Consider the following 19071-nt stretch of genomic DNA (forward strand, 5'->3'; position numbering starts at 1 on the left):
AAGTTTTCATTTTTTTTCGATTTTGACACTAAGTTTAATTTTTCTTTCAACTTTGACACTATGTTTTTTTGTTCCAAATCGAACATCATTTTTTCCAATTTTATTCAATGTTGACAATTTTCTATTTGAAACCATATAAATATTTTTTTAATACATTTAAACCGTATAAATATGTTTTTTTTTTCATTTAAAAACCATAGTTTTGTATAAACACATTTTTTTTACACTCAAACCATATTTTTATGTATAAATATGTATTAGTTATATAAAAATTGTATTTTATATTAAATATGTAACTTTAAAATGTGTTTGGAGGTTTGGAGGCGTGTAGTCGATCAAAACTCGGATATCAAGTTTGCAACCCATCAAATTTTTACATCTTATTAGAAGCTTATGGTTAGTTTGATTCTCATGATATAACTAATGCTTTGAATGTAAGAAAAAAAACACATTGTATTTAAATAAAAATGTGGTTTTTAAAAGAAAAAAAATATGTTTATACAGTTTAAAATTTTAATCGAAAAAATATATTTATACGGTATCAAATGGAAATAGAAAAAATTGAACAAAATTTGATAAATGATGTTCGATTGGAACAAAAAAAACATAGTGTCAAAATAGAAATAAAAAATTAAACTTAGTGTCAAAATCGAAAAAAAAAAAAAAAAACGAAAACTTAATGTTTTTTGTGGAAAAAAAATCAATTTTGACACATCAGCATGCCACGTCATCAAAACTGACACGTCATCATGCCACGTCAGCATGTAACCTTGTTAACCGGTCAAGTGGTCTGAATTGTAACAAATTGGAAAACACAGTGTCAAAATTGACACAAAAAAACACAATGTCAAAATCGAATTTTTGTATAAAAAGAGTGTTTTTTGTTCCATTTACCCGCCTTTTGTTAAGATCTTTAAATGTATTACCAAGGTATGCTCCAATAGAAGAATTGACAAAATTACAACCTAATGATTGTGAATGCTACATAAATAGATGTTACTTATTGTTCTAAACCTAGTAATAAAGCTTTTGCAAACTTGAGGTTTCTTGAGAAAGATGTTTGAACTTCGAACCATACTTTCTATGATCTTATCATTTTTAACATCCAATATCAAATAAAGGGACTAGTAGAGGAAAACGGACATCTAATGAGCAATAAAAATCATACATTCACTACTTCCATAGGATATTCCAAAATTACTAATTTTATCCGATCATAAGTATTTACCTCATTGGCGACTAAAATTGTTAGAATAAAAGACCTAAAATGGTTGTATTTGATGAACCAACAGTTATCCCTATAATCTAGAAAAATAATGGAGTTAAGAGTGAAAGTAAGTGTGAGAAACATACAATTTCCAAGTGTAACACCAAAACTATATAGATTCCTAACTCAATTTTCCAAATATGGTATTCAATTTAGCACTCAAATATTGACTCACCGAATGATCTTTGTTTTCTGTGTATATTATACACTGTCAATTATTAAATAAATATCAATAACATTAATTAAATAAAAAAAATCCAATACATTTCTAATAGTGATGCATATTAGACATATTATAATTATGAACGATCAAAACCAAAATGATATAGGTTCAAATATTTCTAGCAACTATTGTGTTCCTAAATGCACTAATCAGAAATTAGCAAATAATTAAGAGAAATTAAATATCCTCCTACCTTTTAATCCTACATATCCTCCTACCCATTTAAATGATGACATTTGTTATATTAGTATCTTAAAATATCATTAAATCTCATTAAATAAGCATTAAATGTTACACATGTCACCATTTCATTGGGTAGGAGGATATGTAGGAATAAAAAGTAGGAGGATATTTAATTTCTCAATAATTAAATAAATAAATAATGGTATTTCTGGTTTTTTGCACTTGTAATTAATGAGATCATTTAATTAAATCCCTACAATTAAGGAAACAAAATAAATATGTTGACCTGATATCTATTCTTTATAACCATCGACCATTGAACAATCATCATCGTCACAAACACACCTTTGTATCCCTCATCTTGCCACTTCCGTATCTTCTTCTTCCTCCCTCTCCATCGTCAGCTTCGTATTCCATCACCAAAATCGGTCCATAGCTGTCGCCGTACACCAACATCCGATCCCTGGTATGTTCTTAAACTTAATTTCTAATTTTTAAACTTAATTTCTGATTTTGCAATCAAATTTCTTTTGAAAATGGTAATGTTCGTTCTTTCCTATCATTTTTGATTTCCAAGGCTTATCAATTTTGACTTTAGAAAATATCTCATTCACACTAGCTTTTTTTTTCAATTAATTGTTTTAACATGATTGTATTGCATATGTTATATGCATATTGGCTTTTAACATTTTTTTTTTGATGATTTCTTTGGCTATTTATAAGGATTATGGTCATAATTTGTTGATACACACCTAGCACCCACATTATTATTCTAACTTAATTAACTGTTTTAGATGAATTTTGGCTTGTTTGATGATAATGTCTAACAAGTGTTTGTTGAAATGCCTGAAAGAGAATCTAAAGAATTTAACCTTGTGGTATGCATTCTGTCAAAATTACTAGCCACACATGTTTTTTGTAATTGTTTAAAAAGGTAAATAATTTGTCTGTGTATTATTTTGGTTCAATTTGTGATTTTAAATTCCAATTTATATTGTCCCTCATTATTGTATATTTGGAATCTAAGATTATATTAGCAGTAAATACGATAATTTTCAACGTATTCAATGTGTTCTATCAAAATGTATTCTGCCAAAATATAATCTATATATTCTGTCAGCATGTATTCTATGTATTTTGTCATGTTCTATGTATTCTACAAGAATATATAAAGTGATAGTTAACTGCAAGTAATATGTTTTTAACCATTATTAGTTTTTGTTGTATTTGTGATAAGAATGCCTAGAAGAATGTGTTGAAGACCTAATACGAATAACTTGAAGAATGAATAAAGTTTGATCATACTCACAATTTAAGAATGTTGTTATTTTTTAATAATTTTATTCATTTTTGTGGATATTCTTTTAGAATATGTATAATTATATTAAAATATATAAGGCTTTTAGTCTGCAAGAATATATATGAATTTGTATTTAAGTTTAAATGTATAAGAATATATTAGAATGTTGTTATTTTTCAACCTCAGATTCAAGAATTATGTTATTCTTTAATAAAATTTTAATAGAATAAAATTCTAAAAGAACATCATTATAATAAAAAAATATTCTGACAAAATAAAATTGGTTATGTTTACAAATTACGTTAGAATTAAAATTGAATTACTTAAAAAAAATTCCAGATTTTTAAAATTAGGAGAATTAATTATCCCAAAAAATCCAAAAATTTCCTTTTAAAAATGTAGTTAATAGTCTAAAATATCCTTTTACTAAAATTTGTATGATTATATGGTACATGTTATCCCATTGTAATATCATACACTCTCAAATCATGTTCATTGATTAATTTCATCCGTTGGTCCAGATCTGTGCATTCTGGCACACCATAATTAGTAAAAAAAATAACCTATATATATATATATATATATATATATATATATATATATATATATATATATATATATATATAGAAAGAGAGAGAGAGAGAGAGAGAGAGAGAGAGAGTCAATATCAAATAAGAAGGAAAATTTCGGAAGAAAGGTAAAAAGTTTTTTTTCTACATATTTTTTTAGCGAACAAAAAAAAATCATTAGATGATTCATTTGTAAGATGATTCACAAGAAAAAATTACCAAAAAAACATCTACATGATTTATTTTTAAGTAAACTAAGAAAATTTCACTTTTATGACGATTTTAATGAATAACAACAAAATCATTGTATAAATGAATCATCGATATGTTTTTTTGAGAGATTTTTTTATGAATCATGTTATTTTTTATTCATCTAGTCATTCAGTTATTATGTTTGTCAAAAAAATATATAGAAAAAAAAAACTTCTTAACTACCTACCAAATTTTTTTTACCGGATATATATATATATATATATATATATATATATATATATATATATATATATATATATATATATTGGTTATATTCATAAATGATTAAAATCAAAATGACAATTATTTTGGTTATAATCATAAATTATTAAAACCTACTTTATATCTATTAACAAATAGAACTTAAAGAAATCATTTTCATTTTTAAATAGTAGAATGACACCATGTTTGTTGTAATAAGAAATGAAATTCAGATGATGTAATAAACGGAATAACATATACCTCAAACAGATATGGTTCTAGGCCTGAAAGAAACATGAGAGTAACATTAATGATCACATTTTATTGGATTTCACAAACTTCTAAAAAAATAGGAGGCAATATGAAACCAAATAGGAAGCAAAATCCGAAAAATTGTATTGTTTTATGTTTGGAATCTAACTAATTTAATAGGAAAAAAAACAAAAACAAGAAGTTTTATTTCTTAAATTACCTAAAAATTGTGAAATCAGGACACAAAGGTACATTTGGACAGCCGAAAGGAACCCTACTATCACTTTCTCTAAAGGTGGCAACCCTCTCATTCCTTCAAACTTCCTGAAAAGAAGCCCAAAATACTAATGCATAAAACCACTTGAATTCTAAATTTTCTAGAATGCAAATAATGGAAAAAAAACTCTATCCATTGAGATGACCACGCCCTTTAAGTTGTCAATGATCTCTAATAAGGCAAGAATGATCATCTGAAATTAGTGTACTAATGACAAGTGAATACCCAAGTTCATCTTTTAGTTGTGACATGTATTTTCCATGAAGCAATACCATAAATTGGCTATGGTTTTTCAAGCTCCAACCCCTATTACAGAAAATCAAGGTACCACAATAAGAATCAAAGGCAAATCAAATGAGGTTGGCTTTTATAAGGACAACAAATAGTGGCCAAGTCTTAATTAAGAGGAACTTCAGGACCAAAGAAAAGGAAGGTAAGTATACATCCCATAAGAATTTTATTGATATATCTTGTGGAAAAAAACCACAAAATAGAAAGACGCAGAGAGTCTCTCACTAGGAGAAACGTTTTCAAATCATTACCCATTTGACCTCTTTCATTACCCCTCGTTCATGCTCGAAACTCCATCAACACTAATATAAAAAAAACAATATCAATGTTCATAGGATTTCAAACCTTGTCACAATCAAACCACGTAAGACAGATTGTGAGAAAGAACAGTATTTAAGAAAAAAAAAAAGAGGGTTTCAAACCCTGTAATCGTCGATTCCACAAATTTATCATAAGATAGATAAGTAATATCATAAACCGAAGAAATTCAACAAACTTATATTTGACATTGAGATTTTAGGGTTTGGAACTTGACGAATTCTAGAATATTATCAACAGGTCAGAGGGTTGTAATGTTGAGATGTAATCGGGGTTGCTGCAATTAGAGAGAATGGAATCAAAGTGAGATCGGACTTGTTCAGGGATTTGATGCTAATCAGGGTCGATGATACTTTTTTGGAGATTTGAAGCTACTGATCAGGGTCGATGAACTTGAGGAATTCTGGAATATTATCAACGTTTAGAGAGGATGGAATCAAAGTGAGATCAGACTTGTTCGGAGATTTGAAGCTGCTGATCAGGGTCGATGATACTTTAATATGATTTGTAATGATTTTGCTTTTGTTTAAAATGAAATTTTTATTTGGTTTTTTTTTTTGGACATTACAACTTTGGTCCTTAAAGTTTCAAAACTGTAAAGTCCATATTTATCGGTAGTTTTGATTGTGGATTTTGTCCATGAAATTGAAAGGGATAATGACTTGAAAGGGTAACGAAATTTCGACTTTGTTCACATTTAGTCACTAAACTTTTTTTCGTTATCTATTTGTCATTGAACTATTGAAATTATTCACATTTTACCCTTATGACCGACTGTTACCGGCCATAAGGGCAAAATGTGAACAGTTTCAATAGTTTAGTGGCAAATAGATAACGAAAAAAAGTTTAGTGACTAAATGTGAACAAAATCGAAATTTTGTTTCCCTCTAAAAAGTACAATGACTAAATGTGAACAAACTTCCTATTGTATTATGTTTTAGCAAATTATTTATTTTTGTTTAATTGTAGCAACATTTGTTGATGAAGAAATCTATGAAATAAAAAAAACAAAATTTTACATCCGGATTTACAGGTATCATAATTTAAGTATTTTTCTTTTGAGTTAAGAAGAGAGACTCGACAAGTTGACGCCTCAACTTGTCGAGTAATGTCGCGACTGATGACTCATATTAATGAATGAACTTGACGAGTCGGTGAGGCGACTCGCCGAGTCCACGTTGTTGGCAGAAACCTTAAATCTTTGGGCCCGAGCCATATTTAAAGGCACTTATGGCCTTCAATTGCGACTACCTTTCCCATAAGTGAGAACCCTAGCGAGCTTGAGTGTGTAGAGTGAGAGGAAGAGCTATCTTGAGCTTTTTGGTGTGATTTTGCAAGAAAGGAGAAGAGTTCCAGCAAGAGGGACCAAAGAAGGTTATTGTTCTGAGTTATTCAAACAAGGAGCTTCATTATGAGGTACAAAAATGAACCCCTTTCCTTCCCTATTGTGTAGATTCCATTTTGGGGTTAGGGCTTAAATCACTTCATCTTTGGGGTTTTGAATGCCTCAAACCCCTCTTGTAAGTTGATGTTATAGATCTAGACCCTTCTAGGTCCAGAGAGCCGAGAATATGAAGCTTTAGTAGAGTAAACCTTGGGGTTTGAAGTTTGGAAGCATTTATGGGATTTTTATGGTATATATAGTTACTTTCAGCTTACACATAGATATGAAGTATTTTATATAAATTACGTGCTATGTGTGCATATTATTTGAATACTTGTTGTCTATGCTGGATGAACGATTTTATACATGTTTTAAAAGATTTAAACGGTATATTTATTTTATATCTACAAATATGTTGCGGATGAAACATTGGTAGATGAAATAGTTGGTGTGTGATGAAATAAAATGATGAGAGATAGGTGAGGATAATTAGGTAAATAGATGATGATGAATAAGTGATGTAGGATGAAAGGCGATACCATAACCTTAACCGGAAATGTGGCGATGTAGTCATCTACCAGAGTATAGATCGCGACCACGGACTATTCTAGACAACCCAGTGGAAACACTAGCAGGCCCATAACCTGTAGGTGATGAATTACGAGTTCAGGCGATGTTGTAACTACGTATTCATGCGATGATACTCTAACCCCTTACTATGGATTACGAGTTCAGACGATGTTGTAACTACGTATTCATGGGATGTCATAAATTCCGCATGTCAAACCAATGGTCATAATTCACATCAGTGAGAATGGTTCATTTTTTTGTAAAACCAAAATCAGATTGGAAATTTTGATTTTTTATTTTGGAAAATGTCAAACCATTGGTTTTTTATTTCGGTTTCGGTTTTTTGTTTTTTTTAATATATTTTCAGTGTTTTGTTTTGTTTTTTTTTTTTTTTAATTTCATAGATTTCTACATCAACAAATGTTGCTACAATTTAACAAAAATAAATAATTTGCTAAAACATAATACAAGAGGAAGTTTGTTCACATTTAGTCATTGAACTTTTTAGAGGGAAACAAACTTTCAATTTTATTCATATTTAGTTACTAAACTTTTTTTCGTTATCTATTTGCCACTAAACTATTGAAACTGTTCACATTTTACCCTTATGACCGGTAACAGCCGGTCATAAGGGTAAAATGTGAACAGTTTCAATAGTTCAATGGCAAATAGATAATGAAAAAAGATTTAGTGACTAAATGTGAAAAAAGTCAAAAGTTCATTACCCTTTCAAGTCATTATCCCAAATTGAAAAGATTGTTACACCCTTTTCATTTGTTTTTTATTTTTGTTAAATAATTTTAACATTTTAAAAATAATAAAATAGGAAATGGGTCCTTTCTCTTTTCCCATCATCTTCTTCAATCTTCATCCCATCTTAAGATTATTCCCTGAAAATTAAAACACACACATACAATGAAAATAAAACACTCACACATAATAGATGATCTATACATGCAAATTAAACTCAATTTCTTTCTCACATACACACAACACACTATAACTTTAAGCTGCATTGTGGATAGATTTTTGTGACCATTTTTGGTGGAATTTTCTTCGACAGACACCTCGAAACAACTTTAAGACTCTTCAATTTTATCTTTACATGTTTAGCTCCCTCTGATAAAACTCCCCCTTCCGTAATTATCAAACAATTAGCATCAAAATTACCCTCCAATTCCATCATCTGAAACACATGGTAAATTCCATCGATTCATAATCAAAATTATAAGTTACTCTATTAGATTGAAAAATGGCGAGATCTTGAAGGTTGAATAAAAAATGTCATCATTATAGTCGAATAACTAAAGACGTTGAGCTTATAGCCGGAAAATCTAACGATGTTCCATTTCAAATCAAGCCACCACGAAGCATCGTTTGTCTGTATTTCTCTTACAATCGAACCCCAAGATCTAGTCCACGCCCCAGTTCTGTTCATCAACACCGGTAGATACCATGGCGTCTTCAACATGTTTGATTGCCACTAATGTGGCTCCTTCATACACCTTGTCAAGGAAAGTTCTAATGATGTTTTCCCTTATTTAATTGTAACATCCGGATTCCCAGGTATCTTGTTTTAAGTATTATCGTTAAATTTTATAGAGGGACTCAGCAAGTAGGCGCTCAGACTCGCCGAGTGGAATCGCGCATTGCTACTTTGGTTTAATGAGTGGACTCGGCGAGTCCATGCGTGGACTTGGCGAGTCCGCGCTATTAAATGAAGCCCTAATTTTTGGGGCTTGTGCCCTATTTAAAGGCCCTTATGGCCGTCATTTGCAGCCACCTTGTTCCAGAGAAACTCTAAAGAGAGAGAGAGAGAGAGAGGAAAGGCTTGAGTGCAAGAAAGGGCTTATAATCTTCATTTTTGGGGTGATTTTGATAGAGAAAGAAGAGAGGATCCATCTAAACCGAGAAAGGAGCTGTTCATCTTGAGAGTTCATCTTTGGAGGTATAATTCCTTCTATTTCGTGTTGTTATGATAGATCCCATGATTTTAGGGGTTTTATCTCCCCTTTTTATGAGATCTAGGGAGTATGAGGTCTCCTTTGTGTTGATGATATCAGATTTGGGCCTTGAGAGGTCCATAGAGTCACTACCCTCTAGCTTTTTGCAAGCAAGTAAGCAATTGGAGACTAGGTTGCCATTTCTAGAGTTATTTCTCCATTTGAGGCTCGATATGGGTTGCATGCACGTAAAGGTTGCACCTTTACATGACTTTTGAGTGTTAAAGGATGCATCTACTGTTTGGTGAAGCAGATCTAGCCTCAAGAGATCTTTTGAGAGTTTTCATGGGAGAAACTCACCGAGCCCATAAGGGACTCGACGAGTCGAGTCGGGTTACCCCGAGAATCGCGACCTGTGATGACCCAGGAGGTATAGGGTTGACTTAGCGAGTCAAGAGAGGACCAACGGCGAAGAGGGCAGGCGTGTACTTGTCGAGTCACCCTAGTGCACTCGGCGAGTCCGGTCAATGCTGACCGTTCACTTTGTTGACTATTAGGGTTTAGTCAGTGGTTGGACTTATGAGTCACTAACGGGGTAAGATGGTCTTTTACCCTTCTTAGAGGATTTATAGAGAGGGGCTGGCCTAGCCTTTAGAATTTGTATTAATTAGAGTAACTATTTTGTGAATAGACGAAGGCTAGTGCAGTATTTCAGAGTTCGAGGTTTACCGAGTTACCTGAGGTGAGTTTTCTCACTATAATATTAGAGTTATGAGACAGAGTATTTGTATGTTCTTGCATGATGTGATTTCTATGTGTTTTATGCTATGTATGTTACAGAGTTTACAGAGTTAGGACTGGAAGATCCATAGAGTTAGGGCCAGAAGGCCCACAGAGTTATGGGACTGGAGGGTCCCACTGAGACACATTGACCAGAGGGTCAAACAGAGTTACAGCCTCGTTAGGTACCAGTAACGATCACGGGAAGGCACCAGCTTGATCGTTACACACACGAGGAGTTTTTATATTTTGATCTTGGGATGTGATGTTATGTTTTGACTATGTGATACAATGGTGTTCTTATAACAATTATGAATGAAAATGTGTTTTATAAAATGTGAAAAATTATGTTGAAAATTTGGGTGTTACAAGTTGGTATCAGAGCCTTGGTTTGAGGGATTCGGGTACACCTTCGGGCGTATCTGAACTCAAACTGAGGATTTGGGAAATTTTCAAAATAAAATTTACAAAATTTTCTCAAGAGTAAAAAGTTTTTGAAAGAGCAAAGCAGAGCAGTGTGTACGATCAGCCAGCGCCCGAATGGTAATTTCCCAAAATACCCTTACATTATGAGTTATGAGATATGTTATGATATGATATGCATGCTAGAGTAGGCTAGCTATTCTTATTAGGACTAGAGTGTCCTGATTTGTGATGCCTTAGCCTAGGGATTTTGCTGCTATGAGATGCTTGAGAGTGAATAGATAGTAGCGAGGAGCTCATGAGAGATCTACTTGAGAGTAGACTGTGCATAGAGAGAGAGAGAGAGTAGAGTACTTGGGATTTGGGATCCTAGGAGGAGGACTTGGGGTGAATATTGATGCGGTGTGGACGGTAGTATTGGGCCCGTACTACCAAAGACACTAGATCAGTGCGCAACCCAAGTAAGAATCCTTTGGGTACCAGGGATCAAGTAGGATTGGGATATCGAGTGTGTGTACACTCGAGAAAGTATCTGATATTTTGTGTTGTATTTCAGAGAGACATCATGGTGGGGATACTCCACAGGCCATGGACTAGTGAGGTGGGTGTGAGCGATGAGGAGCTCTGCCAGATGATTCATGATGAGGTGGTTGCTGCCATCCGTGTTGAGATTCCAGAGATGTTCAGGTCTATGAAGACCACCCTTATCGAGACTTTTGATGAGTGTTATGCTGCTCTTACTGATGTTGCTGTTGCTGCAGCCACTGCGGCCATTACTGCTGCCAGGCCAAGGGGGGTGACGCGTTGCTGTACCGGGAGTTCAGCAACACGAAGCCACCAGAGTTTGATGGGACTTAGGATCCGATAGTTGCGATGAGGTGGATCTCTGACATTGAGGGGTGCTTCTACACATGTTCATGTCTGGAGCATCTGAGGGTTCGGTTCGCGCTGAACCAGCTTCGCTTGGGGGCGAAGGATTGGTGGAAGTTTTTGACAGCACACTATTTTTCTGCAGAGCTTGCTGTGGTGACCTGGGAGAGATTCACCGCTATGTTCCGTGATGAGTACGTTCCCCCGGTGGAAAAGGAGAGATTGGCCCAGGAGTTCTTGACCCTCAAGCAGGGTACAAAGTCTGTTACTGTGATCACCAGGATGTTTCATGAGAGGGCGATGTTTTGCCCTGAGCACGTGTCTTCTGAGAAGGCACGTATGAGCCGGTATTTGAGCATTTTGAGGAGTGACATCCGCGAGTTCGTGGCGAACTCGACGTACCGGATATTTGCCGAGCTTCAGGAAAATGCCCGGAAGAGGGAGATTGAGCTAGAGACTCAGGCCAGGGAGCAGGCGGAGTCTCAGGGGAGCGATCGGCAACCGACGTAGTCCCAGCCGGTCGCCAAGCGGGCTAAGCCCCCCGATTCGAGATCTGGGAACTAGAAGGGCCGCACTTGTGGCAAGTGCGGCAAGAGTCATGAGGGGGTGTGCAGAGCAGGGTCTTGCTACAAGTGTGGCAAGGAGGGGCATATGGCCAAGGATTGCCCCAAGGGGTTTGCAGTTTGTTTTCACTGCAACCATACTGGACACCAGAAGGCCGAGTGCCCGCAGTTGCGAGGGTCAGCTCAGGGAGCTTCTCAGGGGTTTGTCCCTACTGCTGTTCAAGCTGCAGAGAGTCGGCCGGTGAAGGCCGAGGCACCGAAGGCTCGTGGGAGAGCCTTCCAGTTGACAGTGGAGGATGTCCGCGCAACACCCGATGTTGTGGCTGGTATGTATTCTTTCATATGTTTATTCTGAGTTTGTGGTGTTATGCTTATATTGTGATATGCGTAGCTACATTTCTTGTGTGTTCTGTGCCTGCTTTGGTGTTATTTGACTCGGGTGCGAGTCGGTCTTTTGTGTCGTTAGCCTTTAGTCAGCACATCGGTATTTGTCATGAGGCGTTGAGTCGACCCTTACGAGTTTCCATAGCTGACAAGAGAGCAGTGTATGCCACTGATGTGATTCGAAGATGTATACTCGAGATATTCGGCGTTGAGTTTCTGATTGATTTGGTCCCGATTCCTATGGGAGATGTCTGTGTCATCGTGGGCATGGACTGGTTGAGTAGTTTTGGAGCGGTTATCAACTCCGAGCGACAGCTGGTGACCATATGAGACCCTAGTGGGGGAGTTCTTACGGTTTATGGCGAGGGTACCCGTTCTGGGTCGGTATTTTGTTCAGCCGCGAGAGCGAGGCAGAGTCTACAGTATGGTTGTAGTGGGTATGTGGCTTATGTGATGGATACGAGGATAGGTGCAGAGAGACCGAGGTCGGTCGATGAGGTCCCGATAGTGCGTGAGTTCCCAGACGTTTTCCCCGAGGAGTTGTCGAGTGTGCCTCCCGAGAGGCAGGTGGAGTTTCGTATTGACTTGGTTCCGGGGGCAGCGCCTATCGCTAAGGCGCCCTACCGCCTTGCACCTCCAGAGATGCAGGAGTTGTCCTCGCAGCTTCAGGAGATGCTGGGGAAGGGGTTTATACGGCCGAGTAGCTCATCGTGGGGAGCGCCGATCCTTTTTGTCAAGAAGAAGGATGATTCACACCGGATGTGCATTGATTACTAGGAGTTGAACAAGCTGACGGTCAAGAACCGTTACCCCATATCGAGGATCGACGATTTGTTCGATCAGTTGCAGGGAGCGTCTTGGTTCTCCAAGATTGATTTGAGGTTTGGACATCATCAGATGAGGGTGCATGATGAGAATATCCAGAAGACGGCGTTCAGGACTCGTTATGGGCATTATGAGTTCGTGGTGATGCCTTTCGGGCTCACCAATGCACCGACGGTGTTCATGGATCTCATGAACGGGGTGTGCAGGCCGATGTTGGATCATTCGGTAATCGTGTTCATTGATGATATATTGGTGTATTCGATGTCCAGAGAGCAGAATGAGGAGAATTTGAGGGAGATCCTCGGAGTTCTGAGATCGGAGAGGCTGTACGCAAAATTCTCGAAGTGTAATTTCTGGTTACGGGAGGTCCAGTTTCTAGGGCACCTCGTCAACCAGAATGGATATTGGTCGATCCGGCCAAGATTGAGGTGGTGATGAGCTGGGAGGTACAGAGATCCCCTTCGGAGATCAGGAGTTTCCTGGGGTTGGCCGGATATTATCGGAGATTCATTCAGGATTTCTCCAGGATTACGGTTCCTCTCACCAGGCTGACTCAGAAGGGCGTGGCTTTCAGTTGGGGCCCGGAGCAGCAGACCTCATTTGAGACACTTCGCCAGAGATTGTGCGAAGCCCGAGTGTTGGCCCTTCTGGAGGGAATGGAGGACTTTATGGTATATTGTGACGCGTCGATATCGGGTCTGGGCACGGTGCTGATGCAGAGAGGGTATGTGATAGCATACGCATCAAGGCAGCTGAAGCCTCATGAGACGAGGTATCCTACGCATGATCTGGAGTTGGGGGCTGTGGTGTTCACCCTCAAGATCTGGTGTCAATATTTGTATGGGGTTCGGTGTACCATATACACGAACCACAAGAGCTTGAAGTATCTGATGGATCAGCCCAACCTGAACATGCGTCAGAGGAGATGGTTGGACGTGGTAAAGGATTATGAGTGTGAGATCATGTACCACCCGGGCAAGGCTAATGTGGTAGCCTATGCTTTAAGTCGCAGAGCAGAGAGTGCCCCTTTGAGAGATGTTTTTATGAGGTTGACAGTGATGACTCCGGTGTTGGACACCATTCGGGAGGCCCAAGTGGAGGCCATGAGGCCGGAGAACCGCAAGCGAGAGTGGGTGATTGGTCAGATATCTGAGTTCATTGCCGATATTCGGGGGCTTATGACCTTTCAGGGCCGGATTTGGGTACCGTATGAGGGTGGAGCACGTGCCATTTTGATGGAGGAGGCGCACAGGTCGAGGTTTTCGATCCATCCCGGGGCCACTAAGATTTATTTGGACCTGAAAAGAGACTATTGGTGGCCCTGTATGAAGAGGGATGTGGCTTGGTTTGTAGAGAGGCGCTTGACCTGTCGCAGGGTTAACGCCGAGCACCAGTGTCCGCATGGCAAGTTGCAGCCACTTGAGGTTCCCCAGTGGAAGTGGGAACAAATTTCCATGGATTTTATCACCAAATTAACGAGGACTGCGAGAGGCGTCGATGCAATTTGGGTGATCGTCGACTGGATGACGAAGAGCGCTCATTTTCTTGCTATCTATGAGAGCTCTTCCGCAGAGAGGCTGGCAGAGGTGTATGTGAGGGAGGTGGTATCGCGGCATGGCGTACCGATCTCGATTGTGTCAGATCGGGATGTGCGTTTCACTTCCAAGTTCTGGAAGAAGTTCCATGAGGAGTTGGGTACAAGGTTGCATTTCAGTACCGCCTACCACCCCCAGACGGACGGACAGAGTGAGCGGACGATTCAGACGCTCAAGGACATGCTCTGAGCATGTATGTTGGACTTCGGAGGAAGTTGGGACACATATCTGCCATTATCTGAGTTTTCGTACAACAACAACCACTATTCTAGTATTGGTATGCCTCCCTTCGAGTTGTTGTATAGGAGGAGGTGTCAGACTCCTATTTGCTGGGGAGAGGTAGGGCAGCGTGTGATGGGTAGCACTGAGATAGTGCTTCAGACGTCAGAGCAGATACAACAGGTTAGACAGAGGTTACTAACGGCTCAGAGTCGTCAGAAGAGTTACGCGGACCGACGACGATCCGAGATTGAGTTCCAAGTAGGGGACTTCGTACTCCTGAAGGTATCTCCTTGGAAAAGGAGTGATACGATTCAGGAAGAGGGGCAAGCTGGGGCCCCGGTACATCGGTCCGTTCAGGGTGACCGCGAGGGTGGGCAGGGTAGCATATCGATTGGAGCTACCTGTGGAGCTGAGCCAGATTCATGATACCTTCCACGTGTCTCAGTTGAGGAAGTGTATAGCCGATGAGTCGGTAGTGGTGCCACTGGAGGATATTCAGGTGGATGCAGGCTTGAAATATGCGAAGAGGCCAATCGTGATTCGGGATCAGAAGATCAAGGTTCTGAGGAACAAGGAGGTGTCATTGGTGTAGGTCCAGTGGCAACATCAGAAGGGGTCCGAGCTGACCTGGGAGCGGGAGTCGGAGATGCAGGAGCAGCATCCAAAGTTGTTTATTGAGCAGGAATTCGAGGGCGAAGTCTGATTCTAGTAGGGGAGAATTGTAACATCAGATTCCCAGGTATCTTATTTTAAGTATTATCGTTAAATTTTATAGAGGGACTCGGCGAGTAGGCGCTCAGAATCGCCGAGTGGAATCGCACATTGCCAACCTGGATTAATGAGTGGACTCGGCGAGTCCGCGCTGTTAAATGAAGCCCTAATTTTCGGGGATTGTGCCCTATTTAAAGGCCCTTATGGCCATCATTTGCGGCCACCTTGTTCTAGAGAAACCCTAGAGAGAGAGGAAAGGCTTGAGTGCAAGAAAGGGCTTATAATATGCATTTTTGGGGTGATTTTGATAGAGAAAGAAGAGAGGATCCATCTAAACCGAGAAAGGAGCTTGGATTGGAGCTGTTCATCTTGAGAGTTCAACTTTGGAGGTATAATTCCTTCTATTTTGTGTTGTTATGATAGATCCCATGATTTTAGGGTTTTTATCTCCCCTTTTTATGAGATCTAGGGAGTATGAGGTCTCCTTTGTGTTGATGATATCAGATCTGGGCCTTGAGAGGTCCATAGAGTCACTACGCTCTAGCTTTTTGCAAGCAAGCAAGCAATTGGAGACTAGGTTGCCATTTCTAGAGTTATTTCTCCATTTGAGGCTCGATATGGGTTGCATGCACGTAAAGGTTGCACCTTTACGTGACTTTTGAGTGTTAGAAAGATGGATTTACTGTTTGGTGAAGCAGATCTAGCCTCAAGAGATCTTTTGAGAGTTTTCATGGGAGAAACTCGTCGAGCCCATAAGGGACTCGACGAGTTGAGTCGAGTTGCCCCGAGACTCGCGACATGTGACGACCCGGGGAGTATAGGGTTGACTCAGCGAGTCAAGAGAGGACCAAGGGCGAAGAGGGCAGGCGTGTACTCGTCGAGTCACCCTAGTGCACTCGGCGAGTCCGGTCAATGCTGACCGTTGACTTTGTTGACTATTAGGGTTTAGTCAGTGGTTGGACTTATGAGTCACTAACGGGGTAAGATGGTCTTTTACCCTTCTTAGAGGATTTATAGAGAAGGGCTGGCCTAGCCTTTAGAAGTTGTATGAATTAGAGTAACTATTTTATGAATAGGCGAAGGCTAGTGCAGTATTTCAGAGTTTGAGGTTTACCGAGTTACCCGAGGTGAGTTTTCTCACTATACTATTAGAGTTATGAGACAAAGTATTTGTATGTTCTTGCATGATGTGATTTCTATGTGCTTTATGCTATGTATGTTACAGAGTTTACAGAGTTAGGACCGGAACGTCCATAGAGTTAGGGCCAGAAGGCCCACAGAGTTATGGGATTGGAGGGTCCCACTGAAACACATTGACCAGAGGGTCAAATAGAGTTATAGCCTCGAGTGGCTAATATGTGTTGTGTGTGGTATTTTGGGGAACTCACTAAGCATTTATGCTTACAGTGTTGTGTTATGTGTTTCAGGTACTAGTGAGGATCACGGGAAGGCGCCAACTTGATCGTTATACACACGAGGAGTTTTTATATTTTGATCTTGGGATGTGATATTATGTTTTGACTACGTGATACAATGGTGTTTTTATAACAATTATGAATGAAAATGTGTTTTATAAAATGTGAAAAATTATCTTGAAAATTTGGGTGTTACATTAATTGTAGAAGGAAGTTTTTGATGAGGACCTGAACATGAAGTTAATGGAAGAGGTTAGTGGGTGGTTTGGAAAGGAAGTTGAAGTAGGGTCCTAGACATATCTTAGAAGTTATCATGTTAAATTTGCACAACCAAATCAATGCTTGTCGGCGGATTGACAGAAGAACCCTAGGGTAGGGTTAGGGTTGTGTGTATAGGGATTACCAGACCAGTGCGGCGTTTAAAGGGCCTCTGGTGGTATTAGTAGATGGTATTGGTATTTGGATAGGAAGGTGGTTGATGCTTTACTGAAAGATCGATCTGTGGTCCCATATTATGTGTGAGTGTTTTATTTTATGTGTATGTGTATGTTTTGATTTTTAGAGAATAAATTTATGAAGTGATGAGAGAGCGGACCTATTTCCTATTCTATAATTATTAAAGTATTAAAATTACTTAACGAAAAGACAAATGAAAATGGTATTACATTGTTTTCAATTTTGACATGGACCAAATCAATAATAAAACCTATGATAAGGACGAAATTTGCAACTTTGAAACTTAAAAGAACCAAAACCAAAAGCAATAACAAACTATAAGGACGAATTTCTCTGTTGTACATTGTTAATTACTAAATAAATATCAATAACATTAAAAAATCCAATACATTTCTAATGGTGATGTATTTATACACATTTTTAATTATAATCATGAACGATCAAAACCAAAATGATATATATATATATATATATATATATATATATATATATATATATATATATATATATATATATATATATATATATATATATATATATATATATATATATATATATAATAAATATTCGTAAATGATTAAAACCAAAATGACAATTATTTTGGTTATAATCATAAATTATTAAAACCTATTTTATTTCTCTTAGCAAATAGAACTTAAAGAATCATTTTCTTTTTTAAATGGCAGAATGACACCATCTTTCTTCTAATAAGAAATGAAATTGAGATGCTGTAATTAACAAAATAAAATATACCTCAAAGGAATCGATCTATGATGATAATATTTTACATCTGCACTTTCTTCTAAAATTTCACCTCTTGGGATGATTTCCTCGGCTACATGAAACAGTCCCCAATCTCTTTCCACTTCCCGACCCAGACACAACAATCCTACTTTTGCCTCGTTACACCTACAAAGAACTTAGATTTGGATATTAATTTAACTTCTAACCAATATGGTTATAGGCATGAAAGCAACATGGGAGTAACATCACTAATCACATTTTATCCGATTCCACAACCTATTAAAAAAATAGGAAGTAATATTAAACCAAATAGGAAGAGAAATCTGAAAAATCGTATTGTTTATTCAATAAAGGAAAATTCAAGAGTATCTTTGTTGTTTGGAATCTATCTAATTTAATAATAAAATAGAAGAAAAAAACAGAAAGTTTTATTTCTTAAATTACCTAAAAATTGTGAAATCGGGACACAAAGGTACAATCGGATTGCCGAAAGGAACCCTACTTCCACTTTCTTTACAGGTGACAACCCTCTCATTCCTTTAAACTCCCCGAAAAGAAGCCCAAAATACTAATGCATAAAACGACTTGAATTCTAAATTTTGTAGAATGCAAAGAATGGAAAAAAAAAAAAAAAACTCTATCCATTGTGCCAACCACACCCTTTAAGTTATCAATGATCTCTAATAAGGCAAGAATGATCATCTCAAATTAGTGCACCCATGACAAATGAATACCCGAGTTCATCTTTTAGTCGTGACACGTGTTTTCAAATCATTACCCATTTGACCACTTTCATTACCCCTCTTCCATGATCGGGACCTCCATCAACACTAATATAAGAAAAATCAATGTTTAAAGGTTTTGAAACCTTGTCACAATCAAACCACGTAAGACAGATTACGAGAAAGAACAATATTTAAGAAAAAACTAGAGAAATAGTGTAGACTGAGAACACGACTTGAGCTGCTAAAGTGAAATTCTATCTCAGGCATTTTATCAAACTTCTGATGTGTATGCCGGTTGAAATGGAATGAAAAAAGAAAATACAATAAA

The 19071-nt window shown here is 37.6% G+C and overlaps 2 long non-coding RNA genes across 2 annotated transcripts; both read right to left on the minus strand.

The window, feature by feature from the left end:
• Nucleotides 1–4204: 4204 nt before the first annotated feature.
• LOC122195582 (uncharacterized) lies at nt 4205–5601 on the minus strand. The gene is made up of 3 exons (XR_006185964.1): nt 4750–5601; nt 4468–4571; nt 4205–4279 (listed from the first exon to the last, which is right to left on the minus strand). It is a non-coding gene; the product is annotated as an uncharacterized LOC122195582 (long non-coding RNA).
• Nucleotides 5602–7961: 2360 nt separating this feature from the next.
• On the minus strand, nt 7962–18580 carry LOC122195256 (uncharacterized). Its single transcript, XR_006185299.1, has 3 exons — nt 18463–18580; nt 18028–18183; nt 7962–8273 (listed from the first exon to the last, which is right to left on the minus strand). It is a non-coding gene; the product is annotated as an uncharacterized LOC122195256 (long non-coding RNA).
• Between the last annotated feature and the right edge of the window lie 491 nt (nt 18581–19071).

The sequence above is a fragment of the Lactuca sativa genome, chromosome 8 (assembly GCF_002870075.4).
Source record: "Lactuca sativa cultivar Salinas chromosome 8, Lsat_Salinas_v11, whole genome shotgun sequence".
NCBI lineage: Eukaryota > Viridiplantae > Streptophyta > Magnoliopsida > Asterales > Asteraceae > Lactuca > Lactuca sativa.